Genomic DNA, 20,632 nt, shown 5'->3' with positions numbered 1-20,632 from the left:
AAATATTAAATTTACATAAGTATTCAGACCTTTTGTTATGACACTTGCAATTGAGCTCTGGTGCATCCTACTTCATCAATGGTCCTTGAGATGCTACAACTTGATTAGAGTCCACCTGTGCCTAAATTAATTAATTGACCATTATTAGGAGAGGCAGACATCTCTTTATATACAGTCTCACAGTTGATGGTGTATGTCAGAGTGAAAACCAAGCCACAAGGTCGAGACAATTGTCCGTAGACCTGCGAGACAGGGTTGTGTGAAGACACAGATCAGGGGAAGGATACAAAAAAAATTCTGCAACATTGAAAGTGCCCAAGAGCATGGTAGCCTCAATCATTCTCAAATGGAAAAGTTTGGAACAACTAACAGTCTTCCTAGATCTGGCCGCTCAGCCAAACTGAGTAATCCGGAACGAAGGGCCGGTCAGACAGGTAACCAAGGACCCAGTGGTCACTATGAATGAGATTCAGAGTTCCTTTGAGAAGATGAGAGAAGCATATAGAAGGACAAACATCAGTGCAGCTTAGTGCCTGGTTTGTTCCAGTGTTGGGAATTGTGGCCAAATAGTTCAGTCTTTGTTATCAGCCTAGATGATTTTACTTGTCATGGTGTGAGAGTCGTTCAGAATGGCCTCCATCTGTCCACTCTACCATAAAGACCTAATTGGTGGAGTGCTGCACTGATGTTTGTCCTTCTTTACGCTTCTCTCATCCTCTCAAAGGAACTCTGGATCTCATTAGTAGGGAAAATCATTATATTATATCCCTATAGGGGAATGATTTGTCCTAGGCCTAATTGTGTATTTTTTCAATATTTTATTTAGTGGTGGTCCACCCCAGTTAATGGGTAATAGTTCAATATCTGGGAACAGGCACATTCATTTGTTAACAATCCATCAAAATATCAAAATTAATTTGAAGATGATAGCCTTCCAAAGTCGTCTATAGAAACATGCCACCGTAACGATTTGCTGCAAGATGCGTTCGAGACCACCAGGGAGGAATAATAAATGTGATTGTAGTTGCCTTATATTAACAGTAGATGGCAGGTTATCACCAAGAAACCCGACATTTCATGACATGTTATCTTTGCAAGTGAATCAAATAGCTTAAAACCTTCCTGCGGCAGTCATTTCACAGTTCTCTTTTCTTTAGAATCACTTAAAGCGTAAAAGTCCGGCACTAGAAATGCGTTTGTAAGATTATGCAACGGGCACCTGTTAAGTAGATCTTGCACATTGATTGCACATTGCATTAGGGTGTTTAATGACGTAGTCCTACGATTTATGACACGCAATGTTGCCATGATTATGATTCAGGAGCCTGCCAGGAGCCGTTATCTAAGAAGGAGCTGGAGAAAACGCATAGCTTATGTGCGATGGTAAACGATACATTTCTGTCTGTGTTCTTTACCTGTATTGCTATGCGTGTCAGTGGACATGCATAGTGTCTTGTCCAGGAGGACCGATAGGCATCTAAGCTACAGTTCGCTCCATTTCTCACTTCGTAAAACCACACAACAATGGGGACATTGTGTCTCGGGCGCGCGGTCAGAGAATGAGAACGCATTTACATGCAAATTACAGAAAAAGGGGACTTCCCAAAGTATTCTGAAACTTTAAAGCAAGATACATTATGTCAAACAGAGAGGAGAGAACAATGATTGTTTTCCTATATAACGTTTTGTCCTATAATAGGCTTGGCTATATTCCTCAATAGAAGGGCTTACAGTCAGCTGTGTGAGAGGTTCATTTTATCTATGCATAGGCTAGGCTATTGAAATCTGTACTGTCCTGATGTCAAGGTCATTTATAGATGATTAACCTCAAATAACAATAGGCCTAGCTGTCTATTTGGGGAAAGCCAGTCTATGACAAAGGGAGTAATAACTATAGGCTAAAACTGGTAATGAACTAGCTGAATAAGTAGCCACATGTCTGCTATTGTCTCCTCTGTAGGATGTATTTGTCTCATACAAAAAGTGTGTTGCTTAATTCAAATGACCTTCATACAAGCACTTGGCACTTCTCATAGCTTCTTGTTTAATGATGTTGCCCCTGGTGACGACCACACCAGGGTGTGTCCATCTTCTTTTCCACATCAATGGCACTACCATCTGCGTAGGATAAACAGAGGTAATGCAATGTTGTGGACTAAGGTTTGAATAATATAGGTCAGACGCATGAGCCATTTACGTGACCGCAGCCATGAATGAGGGCAATGCAGTCTCTCCAGGAAGCCCCGTTATGCTGTCGCAGTGGTGTAAAGTTCCTAAACAAGAACTCTTAAGGAAGCCTTTTTAACATCTCGTTATAAACTCACAGGTCATTTTGCTATTTTCATAAGCGTGCTTAGCAGGCCATTTTACACCACAGCATCACCATCATCATCGATCAAGTGTGACGTGTCCATGCTTCCATGCGGGTTTTGATTGTAAAAACATGCAGTCGGCTCATTAGATCACTGTATGCTCGAAAAGCCACAACTAGGGAAATGGATCGCTTAATGTTGTGTCGTGTGTAAGGGCTGGTTTTTAAGAAGTGGTGAGACTTCGGCGAAACAAAAGAGGCAAATTTATCAAGTTAGGCCAGACGGGGGCCAGTGTTGTGGGTTTTTCCAGTCTGAAATGAAAGCCACACACTTACTCAACTGAAAACAGAGCATTGACAACCCGCAGCTGCATTAGAAAAGTTTTAGAGAAGTCTTTACACACAGTTACAATTTCATATAATACTCACTTGCTAATGTTATAGGTTTCATAGGTGATTGAATAAAAGTATGGTCTGTTTGTATATTAGTACATTTCTTGCCGTCAGGATCGTAGTGGAATTTAATGATGAAATCATAATGAACAATTTGCAGATATTATGCGTGTGGAGTGTATTGTGTACAGATACATATATATATTACATACAGAGTCATATAGAGGGAACACCTGTACAGAGTGGAAGAGAAGTCACCTGCCCCTCTTTCCATTCATACTTTTAATAGGAACTTGTTTGTACAAGAGGGATTTGCATATTGCCCTTCATTGTGTGTGGTGCGGGTGAGGGCCTGTCTGTCACATGCAGGGGCGAGGCTGCTCTCCGAGACGCCTGACGCCACAGCCAGGGGCCGCAGCTTAGCTCAGTTCTGTCCACAACCTGAGGCAGGTACTCCCTCCTCAGGGCAGCAGTGATAAGGAAATAGAAACCTAACGCTGGCCTAAATTAGTGCGACTGAAATTCCCCCATCTTTCTTTTTCTCAGGAATACACCCATCAATGTATGTATGTATGTATGGGTATATATATATATATGTGTGTGTGTGTGTGTATACACCATATTTATTTACATCTTAACTTGATATAAATATTAGGCACCTGAATGGTGTTATTATTATTACTATTATGAGCAGACTGAGGGGTTGACTGGGTCTAAGAGGAAGTCTTTTTTTCCACTGACTGAGGAGGCAGTGCAGCTGGAGGATATGGGGTTTTCCATTATAGGCTAGTACGCTACTGCTGAGGCTGAGAGGCGCTACGCTCCTCCGGACTAACTGTCACAATGCTCTACGGCACCACTACGTAACATGAAACTTGAGAGGATGAAGAAAGAGAGAGAGAGAGTGAGTGCAAGAGTAGTGCAAGATAATTGGTCAGCTTCTAAATATTTTTCCTTTCCCTTTTGGGTCTGTCATGTTGATCTACAGCCATCATATGAAAAGATAATACAAGACAACACAACATATTTCGGTGTCTGGGACTTTATTTGAGGAAAAAAAGAGTCAGCACATTCATTGCAAATAAACAGTATTTTTAAAAAAAAATATGAAAGGGGGCTTCCTCACAGAACAGGATGTTCTGAAAACTACACTGGAAAACATACTCCCTGAGTGATTGAGCCAAGCAGACTAGTCCAAACATATAATAATACTAGTACTACTACTACTACTAATACAAATACTAATACCACTAATAACAACAACAACTATAATAATAATAATAATAATAATAATAATAATAATAATAAAACAATAATAATAATGAAGAATATTATCATTTTAATAAAAAGGTAACCCTATAGGCCATAACAACAACAACCAAAAAAGAGCAAGACTGGCTAGCAGCCAATGAGTAAGGGGAAGGCAGGGGGAGGGAGTCGGCTGCGAGCACCTCACCGATTCTCTGCCATCGCTGCATGTTGCAATAAGGTGTGTATGTGTGTCTATGTGTGTGTGCGCGCGCGCGCACGTACGTGGGTGCGTGTGTGTGATCTCTGGATTCTCAGGAAATTCAAGTGGACTGAGCCAAACCCCGGAAATACACACAGAAGCCTGTATTAACGGGAAGACAGTAATACTGTGGAGAACTGAGTCACATACACACACACACACACACACACACACACACACACACACACACAAAAGCATGCTCATTTACTGCCACATGTATCCACAGGTAAATTCAGAGATTTTTTAAATGGGACAGACTAAAAGAATGGTGACACTGGCATGGCTGTTATTTTACACATTCACAAAAATAAGACAAAAATGATAATGTCTGGCCAAAAGCAATCCATCTGAAATGTGTGTATAATACATGTCATTATATTACATAAACAACAATGACTAAATGACATACAATGAAGACAGAAATGATAACCCTTTCAAATCCCCTAAACAAATACAGAGACACACACACACACAAAAAAAGATGCCGGTCGATGAGAGAGCCCAAAATGTCAGACAGCCTACAGACTGTTGTCGCCATGCAATTTAACAGCCAACACCAGTCTGATAAGCTATCTGACAGGCTGGGAGTACGACTGAAAACAGAAACAAAAAAACCACACACGCACACACACACACACACACATCTGTCGAAGGAGCACATCGTGCATCAACCTGCCAGCATCGACTTACCCTGCCAGCGAGAGGAGTGGCTGCCGAGAGGAGAAGCAGAGGAGAGGGACTCTTTTAGCGAAGCGGTGCTTATAAGTCCGGGCAGTCTTTCCCACCGCGCACAGCCTTGCTGTGAAGAGAGAGCCGTGTGTGTGTGTGAGAGAGAGTGAGCGCGAGTGTGTGTGTGTGTGTGCCTGCGCCACTGCCTCTCTCATCCACTCAGCCGAGCAGAGGCAGAGAGCGAGAAGGGAGGGAGCGAGGGAGTGCAGTGCATCGAGTTCAGACGCGGGTTCACTTAAGGTAACGCCAAAGAAACTCCACACTGTTCCATTTTTTATATGCCTGTTGCTTCCAGACTAGCATACCGGGGTAGCGTTACAAGGAGGCACCAGGGGAAAAAAAGAGGGTTTCACAAGCAATTAAAAGAAGAAAAAGGAGGAGGGGAAAAAAAACACATGGATCTTGGAAGCGAGTTTTTGCATACAAGCTGGCTGACGTTATTCTGCCGGCAGAGAAAGACAAGAAAAAGCAAAAAAAAATAAAATGATGACATAACGCTGGATTTAAGTGGTGCCCCCGCAACTGGATGGGGCGCACAAAATGCGAGTTTACATACACTTTACGCTTTCTAGGGGTTGAGTCAAGAGGACCGAAAAAAAAAAAAAGCCTGAATGAAACACAGCACGAGACAGGGACTAGAGGTGAGAGTTCACAGACAGATGAAGAAGCCCTCACCATCCCATAGCCTGACGAGCCAGACCTACATTAAAATGTAGGGTCTGGGGACTCGCTAGGATAGCGCTACAACTCATGAGTCCCATGCGTTTTCCCACCAGCGGAACTAGTTGGCTAGTTCAAAGTTTGCCAACTTAAAAAAAACCTTAACTCGTGTCACGCTGTTCACCAAAAGCAACATCCACCTTCTTTGTTTTCAAGTAGCAGGGAATTCACGCCGAACCGTTTCAACTCTGCCATCAAGCATTATGTTAGGCCTGCCTAACGACCCTATACACGATGTGATTGGCCCTATCGAAGTTAAATTTTTCCATCTCGCAAGCCAACAGAGAGTTGTTAGACTAGCCCGGGCAGCAAATTAAATTTGCTGCCACTAGGGTGCGTCTAGATTTCTAGGCTAACCATCTCATTCAAACCAGACACAATCAGTTCAACCAGGCAAGGGACGGGCCTATGGACTCGCCAACTCACATCTGTACGAATGAACAATGCTCCAGCCAGGAAGCCCTTCAAAGAAGAGCTTCCTAGTTAGTACAAAGAGTATGGAACGATTAGGGGCTTCGCAAGAAATGTGGCAGCCACTCTGCCACACATATGCACACACTCAGACACATACATACACACAGAGAGAGGCCTTAATCCGATTCAATACATTATAGCATCTGGTTGACTTGACCCTGGACTGACTCACATGCTCTTTATTGGAAATAGAACAAAAATTCCAGACAATGGAAGGAGTCGAATGAATCATAGTGCTTTTACCAAAGTCTGATCCAAAAAGGACCTTTTGTCATTTTGGAGGTACAAAATAAAAATGGCACCAATGGCAGTAGGGTGAATACTAAAAATAAGACTGGAAAATGTATACATTGATACATATGTATATATCGTTTAATAATCAAACTAATCTGTTACCTAATCTGTAAATTATAAACTAATCTGTGCATAATTTGAAAAATCATCTTTTATGATAAAAAAAAGTTGTTCGGTGTACCAATGCAATGTACAAACTTTTTGTATTTCTAATTTCAAAACCTAATTCTCCCTCAGCGATACGCTAACAAATCACACTGAGTATGAGCTAAAGCCCATGAAAAGTAAGTATAACAGCATCTATCCTGACAATGACCAATGCCTATCACTGAGTCCCACCCAAATCTGCCCTAAGGATCACAAAGAACTCCCAAGACACTACCTTACTAAAAACCTCTGAAGTACAGCAAATAAGCACAATGCCACAAAAAAATGGGGAAACCTATATAAAACAATGAAAACTTTCATTCATAGCAAAACAAATCATATCAAATAACCAAATACCTAACCCCAAGGATGATCTACAAGACTTACTCTGACTCTAGACTGAGGCAGAGAGTGTCTGAAACCTGAGGCCCCATTGAGTCACCTTGTCTCACTCACTCATTCGCTTTTGTCCCCTGAGCATTTCTGTTGCTGGGTGCACTTGGCGGAACTCGGTGTGCAATAGAGTCGATGATGGAGATAAGAAAGAAACAGACAGTAATAATCACCACCTCCTTGAAGAGCCAAGACGGCCACTTTTCACCCTGTCCAAAGGAGGGGTGGGAGAAAACACTGAGGATACTGGTCATCACACCATCAAGCAAACTGTGGTACCAAGAAACCCCAAAGCCGCCGAAAGTACATCACGAACAGAGGACATGACAAAGAAACCAAGCGGTTCCTTTTCATGATGAACAAAGCGGGTCCTGATTGGGACATAGCTGTAGAGAAACTAGCTCTACATTGGAATGGGTGTCCCACTTCCTCTTGTGTCTCCACATGGCAGTGGCCTCACGCACGTAGCTTCTCATGAGCACGACTCAAAATGTCCCTGTTTCTCTCATGGAACTGCAGAAGGTTCAAGTTACAAGAAAAAAAAGGGAACATTGTTCCAGAAACAGCCGTAATCTCTCGTTGTGCAACTTCAAGTCTCAGTTAAGTTTTTTTTTTTCCATCCTGATGTCCTTACAAAACTGAAAAAAAGACTAACAAACAACTAAACAAAAAAAAAAACCTTGAAAATAAGCTATGTTGTTTCTGTTGAAAAGGTGCCCTAGTGGTAATGAATGAAAGCTCTTTTCGGAGAGGTGCAGTTGGATTTCTTTGTTCCAGACACAGATTTGATAGACTGTCAGAGAGTAAACTGGACCACCCTCCTCCTCCTCCCCACCCGCCCCTGTTCCCTGCCTGTCCACTACCCCTCCCTCAAAGCCCGCACTGGGTTCATCAGGGTTCGGCACTAGGATGGAGGGAGGGGAGTGTGTGTGTGAGTGTGTGTGTGTGTGAGGAGTGTGTGTGTGTGTGTGTGTGACGCGGGGGAGTGTCCGGTTCACTCCGAGGAGCTCCGACTGCTGGGCATGACTCAGCATCCCCCCACCGTCAGGGCCCCTCGCCGGCCTCCGCTCACGCGCACAATCACACACTCACACACTCTCTCACACACACACACACACACACACAATGTCCCGCTCAATTCTACCCCGCAAATGAACATCACTGTATGAGACACCACCAATCTGAAAAAAGCTACCTATATCGAAAACAAATGAGGATTCTTAACGGTAACTTTCCCTACAGCAGGTACTGACCTAAACTGTACAAACAAGAAGGAAAATAAATTCAGAGAAGTGAGACAGAGAACATGACAAAATAAAAAGAGGCTAAAAAAGACAACCAAAAGGAAAAAAAGGCATAACAACAGACAGAGAGAAAAAAGAGAGAGAAATACAAAGCCAGTAGCCGATTTTGAAACGAGACAGTTGGGGGAGGAGGAGGAGGAGGAGGAGAGCGAGAGGGAAAAAAGAGAAGGAGAGGTGAACGGGTTTAAAGAGAACAGGCTCATACTCACAGCTGGAGTGCCCTCTCCCGCCCGATGGTGGAGCTTCGCACGCTGGGCCTCCTGATACTCCCTTACAGGCTTCTGAAGAGAGGCACCCACCAAGGGCACCACGCTGGAACACATCCACAAAGAGAGAGAGAGAGGGGGGGAGAGAGAGAGAGAGAGAGAGAGAGAGAGAGAGAGAGAGAGAGAGAAAAGGAGAGAAGGAGGGAGGGGCAGAAAAGGGAGAAAGAAAGAGAAAGGGGGAAAGGAGGGAGGGAGGGAGGGAAGAGGACAGAGAAGGAGAGAGAGAGAGAGAGAGAACAAGACTGATCGCATCAGCGTTACTCACCACTGAAAGAGCAGTAAGTGCATTGGCTCCGCACAGACAAGGGAGGGAGAGTGAGAGAGTCAGCCCACGACTTAACACTTCATCCCCCATAGATAGGAACAAAAAAAAAAACACACACACAAGCAAAAAGTACAGGATGTACTGAGAGTCGCATATCCTAAGCACTATCCTAAGAAAAAACAGGGTCAAAAATGCAAGTTAAGAGAGTCAAAAAACATGGCTAGTCAGTCACGCAGACAGACACACACACACAAACAGACACAAACAGACACACACACACACACACACACACACACACACACACACAGGCAGTCCCCAACAGTGCTCCGTAGCGCAGCAGAGGAAAGAAATGAATGATTTCTCAGAACTCTCACATTTATCACCGGCGGTTCCTGTAAGAACTGGTTTCAGCCAATTAATGAGGAAGTAGTCGAGCCCTGTGTCATAACTGGCTGAGAGCAGTAAATGAAACGCCCACCAAACAACCAGGAGGAGGGGCCAGCTCACTAGAGACAGCCCATATTAGGAAAACCCTTTACAAGATTTAACCACCAACAACCCCACCCCACCCCCAAGTGACACACTCTTTCACACACACACACACACACACACACACACACACACACACACACACACACACACACACAAGGAAGAGGGAAATAAAGAGAATACCAAATGGCCCTTCCCTTTCAAGCACAAAAGAAGTTAGTAATTAATCACTAAACAAATATTAACCGTGAGCCATCTACCCCCATGGCACAAAACAACGTTTATTGTCTTTTAATTAAGAGCTAGCAACTAGCATGTCCATACACACCCAAACCTTGACAAAAAAACGGATCAATCTGGCAATATTACAAAATGTTTCAATGCACTTTCTCAACAGTTTGTCACTTTATGTTTCTCCCTGATTCTGTCTCCCACACATGAACACACACAGGAAACAAGCACATATACATCCTCCCACTCATTGTATGGAAGCATGGTACTGTAAAACAATCGGTAGGGACCACAGAATTTTCACAATTCCTTCCCTAAATCATTTAACCCACCCAGGTAACCAGTTAATAAAACATCAGATTCTCTCTTAAAAGGGGGGACATGTGTAAGAAAACAGACAACAAACAAGGATAAGACCTTGGGTTTCTTTGTGTTTGAGAAATGGCGGGCTCGATACATGCTCAAATTGATGAGCAAGAATGAGTCATTGCCCAAGCAACTCACTGAGAAAAGGCTATGTGAGTCAATCCAACTCTCAGAAACATGCTTTTTAAACCAACTGACTGAAGTCTGCTGTACATATTTAAATATGCTGGGATCCTCCGTTGAGGTTTGGAATTTGCTTTCGCCAAGCTTTGGATGAATATCATGGACACTCAAAAAAACAAAAAAACATGGCCTGATATTTTGTGTGGTGGTGATTTTAAAACTGACCAAGAAGGTCTCAGGTGATCTTAAAATATCTTCCAAAAGAAAGGGATTTCTCTTTTTCCTCTCATCAATAATATTAGAGGAACCTGTTGTTATCTGCAGAAAAGGGGAGCAATCAGACTGTGAGTATAATGACTGATCTTAGGAGAGAGAATCTAAAACAGAACTTGAATCTGTGCTGCACAGGCTCTCAAAAAATGTTGCCACTGTAATCTTAATGAACATTGCGCTTAAGCATGTCTGCCCACACATTGGGGGAAAACCATGGTGGAGGCACATTAAAAAAAAATCAGTGAAGTAGATCAGTGTGAAAAGTCCATTCATAAAATATTTTAGTCACTATTGTCTCTTTAATGCTGAAAGACTTGATGTGCAACTGTGTAAAAGTATTCTTATCTGGCAATTGTGTTAGATAAACCAGATGTCTTTAACTTCAAAAAGAAAACATTTGAGAAGTAGGCAAGGCATTACAACAACATGGGGGAAATAATCCCACACCAGGGACTGTTTGTATCATGAACAACGTGCAAATTCTTCAAAGTCAAAGTTGGCTCTTTATAACTCAATAAATTTCCCATTGAAAACTGTGTAAAACACACAGTATATTTAATGCTAACAGCTGTGCATTCACCTTCTAATGGATTGTTTTGGAGGAAATGGTGTCTCAGCCGTAAATGTAATAGGTAAAACAAAAACAAACTCCGTTATGGGTGTCTCGTACTTTCCTGTAATGTGTTCTAATGTTTTTAAAAGCTGGCGGAAGATTCTGTCTTGTTTTAAATATTGTTTATTTTGGCATGTATTTTGTGAGGTATTGAACAAATAGTTTTTTACAATTGTGGTCATATATATATACACACATAAATTAGCATGCTGACTGATATACTTCAATGCAGAGAAAAAAGTATTAGTTTTCTTCAATGATGTGCTCAAAATATATTTAAATAATTAGGAAAATGTTCATATTGAATACAGGAGCGTCTGTTCAAAATTTGTGATTTGGAATCTTCTAAAAAAACTGAACATTATCTTGATTTACAAGAAATATGACATATCAAATTAAATTAGTGATATTCATATACAAATGTAATACCATAAAAATGCTAATTCAGCATTAATTTATTTCCATTGGTGTCTGAATTTAGATAAAAAAAGAAAAAAAAAATCCACCACATGATATATTCTGATTATGCCAGACATTAATAGGTTAAATTACAAATATAAAGTGTTCACATGTTTAATATGTTCTCTTTGATAAACACGTCCTGTAAAGCTGACTCCGAAAATGATTCTGAAGGAAGTAAAATAGTATAGTAATTCAAGTTAAACTTTGTATGAACCTTGGCACAAATACTGACCATGGAGATGTGAATCTGAAAATATTCCAATATTTTAGTGCTTTACAATTCAGATGCAGAATGTTTTTTTTTTTTGTACTTGTATAGGTCTAATGTGATTTCAGTACATCCAGTTGAAAATCTAGATTGAATCAATTACTGAAATCTTGATTCATGTACAGCATTCCTATAACTATATTTTAATATTCTGAATGTACTGGCAACCTTCTGCTAAAATAAACTGTGAGGACAAATAAAAGACCTGGCGAAAGGTAAATAATTTCTTTTGTCTTTTCTTTGGATATTATATTAATAGATGGCTCACTTGGCCTGGGCAGAATGTGACATCAGTAATCAACACTCCATCAAATGCTAAGCAGTAATTTAATTTGATTTAATTTCAATTCAAAGCCTATTAGAACAAGAGCGTTTTGTTCCTTCCCTTTGTGTATACTTAACATTCATGACATACATCAAGATATATGGACTAGGCCAACAACACACTGAACTGAAGCGGACATATTATGACACGCACACACACACACACACACACACACACAAAACACACACACAGGGTATGATGGACCTGGTGCACTGCAGGTCATTAGATTAAGATGAAGTAGCCATTAGTTTCCCTTAAGCCCAGTGAGCTCATATCTGAGGATGAGGTCAGTGGTGGGAATTAACATGGTGAATAAGACAGATAACACCCTGTGATAGCTATTATCATCATCATTGCCGCAATCATCATCATCATCCTCATCATTATCCATACCATGAGCTTATCAAGGTATAGCAAACTAAGCATTTGAATTCCATAACACATGTAAACCAATGATTCAACAGTCATGGAGCTACGTTGTTTGGATTTCTGACAAACAGCAGAGTTTAAAGGAGGAAAAAATACACAAAACAGCAACAACAACTGACCATGGCGGGAACACAACAACAAACATGAAACTTTCCCAGACGATTGCTGTCTGTGAGCCCATAAATTGCTTACTAGTGACGAGATGGACTTGGACCAAAATCAAAATGGCTGAAAATTCAGCCAAGGTCTGACTAAATGTACACATGCAGGAAGGTAGAGCCACAAGTCTCACAAACTGTGACATGATCTAAAACATTCATGATTTAAAGTAAGCCAAATATATATATTTTTCTTTTGGAACATAAAGGCATAGGGAGATCATGAATTCAGACCATACATGTTTTGAATGAAATCAGTAAAAACAGTGAGTCAGTAGGCAAGCGAGTGGACGGTAAGATGATTTATTGAATAGCACTGTCTCAAACAAACAGAATTGTTGAAGAGGAAACAAAACACTGTTTCCGTCTCTCGCTGCCTGCTTGTTCCAAAGAGTTAACCAGTATCAGGCATCAAGCGGCAAAGTTTTAATGAGATATCGTTTCCTGCAGCCGTTAGAGAAAAGTCATTTGATTGCTTTTTGAGACGTTTGTTTCCTCGTGAGCGAATTCCACACACCATGAGTAACACGTGGCCTTTGACCCTAGGGCCTTCCAGAAGCAACCCGCCAAAATGCAAACCACCATGAGCTTGGACACACACACACACACACACACACACACACACAGAAAGCCAGAAGGCAAAATATATTCTATCGCACATTCTATTCTTTGACTATTGCCGTTCTATGCTTTTATTTGCTATTACTGTTTGCTTTTGTTTATGTAAAGCACATTGAATGACCTCTGTGTATGAAATGCACTATATAAATAAACTTGACTTGCCTTGCCTTGACATAGATATGAACACACGCATACAGACACACACACGCACACATAAAGCAAAATATATATTGCACACAAATATGAACACACACACACACATTATCATTACTATCAGACTGTGTATTATGTACTCAACAGCACACATTTATATGCACACAAATAAGTAAATATGCGTGTGTGCACACACATGCACATGCACATGCACACACACACATACACACACACACACACAAACACACTCACAAACGTTGTCATGGGTAAATACCAAAATCCTCTTTATGTGTTAGTCAGAGTTGATTTGGCCAAACACCCTTTCCCCTTCAAAAGTTGAAACAGAAGTTGAAAGATGTGAGGCCTTCAGTTTGATGGGTAGGCCTATAATGACTTTTACCACCTTCAACATTTGTAAATAATTGAAGAGAAATTCCACTTTTTGTAGACAGACACAGCACAGGCGTGTGAAGGTGATGTGATGAATATGACAGTGTAGGACGCAGGCTGCAGCGTGTGCGTCTCTGTGTTTTAGATAAGTCCACAGAGGGGGGTTAGGAACGTTAGGGTTTGATCTGCCTCCACGTTCGAATCACAATCTTTCCCCCATGACCTCACCGGTGAAATATGAGGCCTCATCAAGGATGGAGATCCCCAAACACTATGGGTGTTAATCACACTCTCACACACACACACATATACACACAAAGCCACACACTCACATATACACACACTCTAACCCCTTAACCATCTGTGCCAACCTCTATTTAAACAGCGAGAGCTGACAGTAAAGAAAAAGGGGGTGTGTGTGTGTGTGTGTGTGTGTGTGTGTGTGTGTGTGTGTGGAGGGGAGGGGGGTGAATTGAGACTAAACAAAGGAGATGGGGAAAGAGAGGAAAAGAGGAGTGAGATCACCTCTTATTTGGATATGACTTATCAGCACATTGGACAGAGAGAGGAGAGACAGAGCGTGAGAGAGAGAGAGAGAGAGAGAAGGAGGAAGAGAGAGGTTAGGAGGAGAACGAGAGACTCCACCAACTGATCAGTGGCCCCCCTTGGGTGTCCCACGGAGATGCCGGGAAAAAAAGGAGAGTGGGCCTAATTATAGCCGACTGGCATTCGTGTCACTTCCCAGACTGGGCACCACCCCCTCTTACACACACACACACACACACACACACTCACACGGTCTCACTCTCACAGACTCACACCCGAACACACTCACCTGAGCAAGCAGGATGTTGTGACCAGGCTGGACAGTGCCATATGACAATTGATTGAAATAAACTCAAAATCATATTTCTTCTGGTGCCGTCAAATAGAAATCACACCGGCCTACAAGTCTCACAGTCTCTCTCACACACACACACACACACACACACACACACACACACACACACACACACACACACACACACACACACACACACAATGCTTGGCAAATAATGGCCCCGGGCAGCGCCGTGAGCTTCCTGTGGCTTCACAGAGAGCCACTGAGTCACCAGCCACTGAGGAGGCCGGGCCCTGGGTGGGTGAGTCCGCGCTCCTCCGGCCCAGACGGAGCTGTCGCAGCCTGGGACGGAGGCGGAGGGCGAGCTGGGCGTCTGGGAGGATGTGAGAGGAAGATGGCAGCTGTGTCCAGCGGCTGCCCAACCCTTCCTCTCTGCCCATTGATCTACAGCAGGGCCACTGCCCACTGTCTCCCACAGTCAGATGGCCTCTGTGTCACTGTGTGTGAGACTGGCACACTAAGCGTGTGTGTGTGTGTATGTGTGTGTGTGTGTGTGTGTGTGTGTGTGTGTGTGTGTGTGTGTGTGTGTGTGTGTGTGTGCGTGTGTGTGTATGTGTGTGTGTGTGTGTGTGTGTGTGTGTGTGTGTGTGTGTGTGTGTGTGTGTGTGTGTGTGGTGTGTGTGTGTGTTTCTGTAGATTACACAGAGCTGCTCTGACTCAACAGACTCACTGTCAGTTAAAGGCTGGAGTTCGGAAGTTATGTCTACATTAAAAAAGTTAAAGGTAACATGGACTATATGCCACATTTTTTTTCTTCAAGAAAAACACTGATCCAGAACTGACTACAAGGCTGTGTGCGTGTGCATGCACACATACAAACACACACACACATGCCCGCGCACACACGCGCACACACACGCGCACACACACACACACACACACACACATCCTTCAATTCTACTGAATTCTACTGAACGGAATTGAATGCAAAATGTATAAAGACCAATAGAATACACACCATTCAATATAAAGCCATAGTCGGACAGCCAGTCACAATACAACACAGCCAGTGGCTGACCCAGCATGACATGCTCAAACCCTATTCTGCAAGGTGTTCTCCACCTGGTCTGCACCTCAGAAGTGGTTTGTTTGGTTTCAGATTAGTGGCTAGAGGCTGCTGAAAGAGTCTGCATCTCTCTCTCTCTCTATCTCTGTCCCTTCACCCACAGACAGATGAGTGAAAGTGTACATCATCCGTTACACTCCTTCTCTGCATCGAATTTCCCCCCTTCTCTCTGTCTGACTTCTACCACAAGTCTGTAAAGCATGTCAGACAGGCAGTGTGTGGGCCACAAATGCAGCAATAATCAAAGTCACATTGTGACAAACAACAGTGTTTACCTTATTAGGCAGTTAGTAATGTTGCAGATTGTGTGCTATTTTGCTCTGATTCTTTTAATGCATTAAAATTCATGGTGACTGTATTTAACATAAGTTACCATATTTTAAAATAGTACTCGATGATGCTATTGTGCAATGGCAATAGGTGGATGAATTTAAGACCAAGTAAGACCAAGTAATCACTCTTTTTTTCAACACTATAAAAAGTTGCAAAATCACATTTGTAAACTGGCCCCAATTACGTGAGACTCCCCGCACATCTCCAATCATTGTGGTAATTCACTTTACGGCACACTATATTCTCACCCATTCTCAGCTGTTTTATATTTAGACGTCACACATATATATTTAGCCTGTCTTTTTTTCTCCCCTTTAGTTATTTTGCTGTTCTCGGTCTATCCGGACCTAGTCACTGCCTCCCATTTGATTTTAGTGGCCCCATGGTGTTTAACCGTGTTCTCTTAAAACGGGAGCGTGAGGCTGGCCGCCGTGGGCCGTGACTCAGGATGGTTGCAGGCAGAGTGGGTCTGAGAGGTTGACTGGTCTGGCTGGCTGGTGTGTGTGTGTGGGGAGCTGGCCTGGCAAGGCCCTTGCCTGAGGGGGAGGCTGTGGTGAAGGCCAGGGACTGGGGGGACTAAGGGGACGTGCCCCCCACCCCCCATGTTCCCTCTGTGTCATGTGGGGCTGACTGGGTCTGTGACACATGCTGGTGCTGAGTAAGCAGGGCCTGGGAAGAGTCCCACGCTGCTGCAGCTAAACCATGGGCACTGGGCAGGAGGCCTACATGGACCAGTGTTTGTGTGTCTGTGGCTGCGTGTGCGTGTGTCTGTCTGTGAGTGTGAATGTGTGTGTATGGGTGTGTTTATGTATGTGTGTATGCAAGCCCTTGTGTGTGTGTTTATGCATGTGTGTATGAGTTTCATTGTGTGCTTGTGTCTAAGTAAGTGTCTGAGTGTGTGTATGTATATGTGTGTGTATGTGTGGAAGGGGTAGGGGGGGCAATCAATCAGTTGTGCCCTGTCTTGTGAGATATACGTGTTGATACTGGCTCTCTCAATAATAGATTTATCTACTGGCTGAGGACTTGTTTGTGGAACGCCCATCAAGCAACAGCAACAGCAACAGCAACAGCCACAAACAAAATAGGCAGAAATGTGCTTGTGAACAACAAAAACACCCACGCTGACACGCCAACACATGAGACCAACTCAGTCTGACATCACAATATCTTCAGTTGATATTGATTTAGAAGGCACTGGGTGGTGTGTGTGTGTGTGTGTGTGTGTGTCTGTATGTGTGTGTGAGACAGAGTGGGTGTGAGAGAGTGCATGCGTCTCTGTGTGTGAGTGTGTGTGCATTTATCTGTGAGTGTATGTGCATGTGTGTGTGTGTGTGTGTGTTTATGTGTGTGTTTATGTGTGCATGTGAGGTCACAAAAGAAAGAGACAAAAACAAATGTGTCAAAAGTGAACAAGACAAGGAGGAACAGACCCCCAGAGAGACCCCACCAGCACGCCCCTCGTGCCCCTGTAGCTCTGCGGCAGGACGGCTCATGGCTCTGGTATGGGCCCTCAGAGGCTCCGCGCCTGGCCGCAGCTTTTATGCGGCCGCCAGTGAGGGAGGAAAAAGAACAAAAAATAAAACCACAATCTGTGTGCTGAGTGCTAATATTTACCATTAACACACCTGATCGTGATGACCTCCTCCTTGGGGGAAATGTCTAAACACAATCAGGGCCACACACCAGGATCTGGTTAACGTCTGGGTGAGGTTTACTTTTTTGTGGTTGCTCATCTGGACAAATTCCTTCCAAATTGAGGGGACTTATGATTTGATTTCAACGTGGTCGCACAAGAGAGGGTGATCTCATGTTCAGCCCTGTCCGCTTTGCCATGTTCAAAGTTGTGTCAATGCTCACCCTCTCCTTTCCCCTCTCTCCATTCCACAAATGGGGACATCTTTAACAAGAGCCGTAACTTCTCCAAAGACACCCCCCACACACACACACACATCTTTCAATACCAGCTTTGTGGTCAGCAAAGGCCTCAGGTGACCAATGCCTTCCTAACCACCATAGAATGACTAACACAAGGGGAAAAAGTCTCGCGGCAAAACGCGAGGATCAACATAATCCGATAAAAACAACTGACAAATAACCTGTAGGGGAAGTAAAGTCGCCTGTATTCAGTAAACGCATTTTCAGGAAACAATAAAGGGAGTTGTTAAACCTGGAATCAGCAGCCAACTCAACTAAATGATGTGTCCCAATCAGATTACATTGCCCTACTGACTCATATTTGATTAAACATGTTTTGAGTGTCTTGTTAACTCAGTCGACGACTTGAAAAGAGAGCAAGGCAGTGTGTGGCTCTTAATTCATTATTTCATCAGGGGGGTTCGAAGTGGCTCTTTGTAAGGCCAGTGTCTGTGCATGTGAACAGACTGCTTGGTATGTGTGCACATTCGGACAGTGGTTGGCGAAGTGGTCGGGGGGAAACCCTGAACCGTGTGTATTCTCACCACACTGTAAACTCGTCTGACGAGTCAATCGGATACGTGCTGTACCATCTACCAGCCCCAAGCTGTCTGTCACCCCTCTCCTCTCCTCTCCTCTCCTCTCTCCTCTCTCTCTCTCTCTCTCTCTCTCTCTCTCTTTCTCGCACTCTCTGTCATTTTCACTATCATTTCTCTTCCCTCAACCCCCCCAGAAGTTCTATGCAATCTGTCACTCAACTTCTCTCTTTCTTTCTCTTCCTCTAACCGCCTCTTTCACTTCAGCCACCCGTTTTAGCCATCCCTCACTAACTGTCCGCACCCCCTTGTCTGTCCCGGTGGCGTGTGTGTGTGTTAAAAAACAAAAAAAAACATCACCCAGGAGTCTGTGGGTCATCTGCATTTTGGCTTTTGTGCTGCTAACATGCTAATGGACTCCTGACTGAGCCGGGCCTCCAGTGTCACGCACAGTAGCCCCTCTCAGATGGAAACCACACACACACACACACACACACACACACACACACACACACACACACACACACACACACACACACACACACACACACACACACACACACACAGACACTTCCCTCCGCCATTCATTTTCAAATGGGGGGCCGGCTCGGCCTCTGTCAGATGCCACTGTGCGGCCTCATGACTGACAATGGAGGGCACTCCACAAGGAAGCATTCACAAAGATGGCCCATCGCACATGGGCCGCAGAGAGAGTCCACACACAATGGGGACCAAGAATGAGAAGTAACACAAACAACAACCAAAAAATGTAATGTGTGGGGGACCGGGGAGGGGTGGGGGTGGATTCCAATCCACACTGTTAATCACTTGTTCCTTTTAAGCTCTATGGGGATTTCTTACACCCACCACAGCTCAAATAAGGACTATTTATTTCAGCGCTAAAGAAATGTCCAGACCTTTTTTAAGAATGTCTGTAAAATTTAATGAATATATCCGAAGACAGCTTAAACTGACAACATGGCAGAAATGTGTTGACGCACAGGAATGCAGTGCAGAGAACACGTTCACTATGCCCTTTTCTTTAGTTACCTTGGAGACCTGAATTTAAATAACAAAAAGGCATTTCAAAATTCAATCCAAAAAAGAAACCCCAGCTTACAAAACAACAGATTCCACAGCATTCTAAATTCATTAAATATAACCTGTCCATATCAAATGTGCTATGTACAATATAAGCCCTATGTCAAATAACTACTTATCTGTCATAAGACAGAAATATGAGGTGAAAATACAAGTTGCTCAAGTGGCCAAGGCCTCAGTGTGTTTGCAGCTTGTGAGTGCACGATCTTGTTCTTACTTGTAGAATGGGGATTTACCATTTGTTCTCTTTCTTTTCAAGCGCAATCAACTCTTTTTCACTAAGTCTTATTTTCTGTTTTTTTCCCCCTACTTTGAGATGACTGTCTTTACAAAACTACAAATCTAATGTTGCTCTTTATCTATATTAGCAACATCTCTCTATTTGACTGTACACACTTAACGTCCATATCATCAAGCTGCTCATTTATGTGTGTATTTCATATACTTTATATTAATTACAGATAAAACAGATACATTATTCTTAAACATCATATCTCCTTTGCATGGTTGCCCACACCCATACATTGCTGATAACTATCATATTTTTTATCATATTTTTTCATATTGCTGATAACTATCATTTTTTCACCCTGTTTATCATACTCTGTAATTGATCTTGAAAAAGAGATCATGACGATGATAAAAGTGAACACTCGGTCAATGAACTTTCCAGTTCTTTTTTTTCTATGTCTGCAGGAGAGAAGTGAACAACAGGCAATCTATCATGTGAGCATTGGGTCAATGAGTGTTGAGGCTACTTCCTGCAATAAAGTGCATATCCATGAATTCTGCACACACCTATCCACAGAAGCATTGCACAGCATGGGGGCCATCAATATCAATACAGGGATTGCACAATGCTGTGGGACTTGGCTTTTCACACTTAACACTAATATCACAGAAGGTTATGCATGTACACTAAATGTATTGTAATTTGAAAACAAGTTTTTTAAGGCCTCATTTTAAAAAGAACTCAAATCCAGTCATGATTTTGCAGACATGGTTTGCAAAAGCTCAAAGTGGCTATCTTAGCGACTGATTTTAGGCACAAGTTTGAGGATGAAAGCACAC

At 42.9% G+C, this 20,632-nt stretch overlaps 1 long non-coding RNA gene across 1 annotated transcript; it reads right to left on the bottom strand.

The window, feature by feature from the left end:
- Positions 1–3,730: 3,730 nt before the first annotated feature.
- On the bottom strand, positions 3,731–8,661 carry LOC125287305. The gene is made up of 2 exons (XR_007192341.1): positions 8,485–8,661; positions 3,731–5,013 (listed from the first exon to the last, which is right to left on the bottom strand). It is a non-coding gene; the product is annotated as an uncharacterized LOC125287305 (long non-coding RNA).
- Between the last annotated feature and the right edge of the window lie 11,971 nt (positions 8,662–20,632).

Source organism: Alosa alosa, chromosome 2, assembly GCF_017589495.1.
Source record: "Alosa alosa isolate M-15738 ecotype Scorff River chromosome 2, AALO_Geno_1.1, whole genome shotgun sequence".
NCBI classification, from domain to species: domain Eukaryota; kingdom Metazoa; phylum Chordata; class Actinopteri; order Clupeiformes; family Clupeidae; genus Alosa; species Alosa alosa.
Note: the sequence above shows the minus strand (reverse complement) of the source record. Positions and strands in the feature narration are given on the sequence as shown.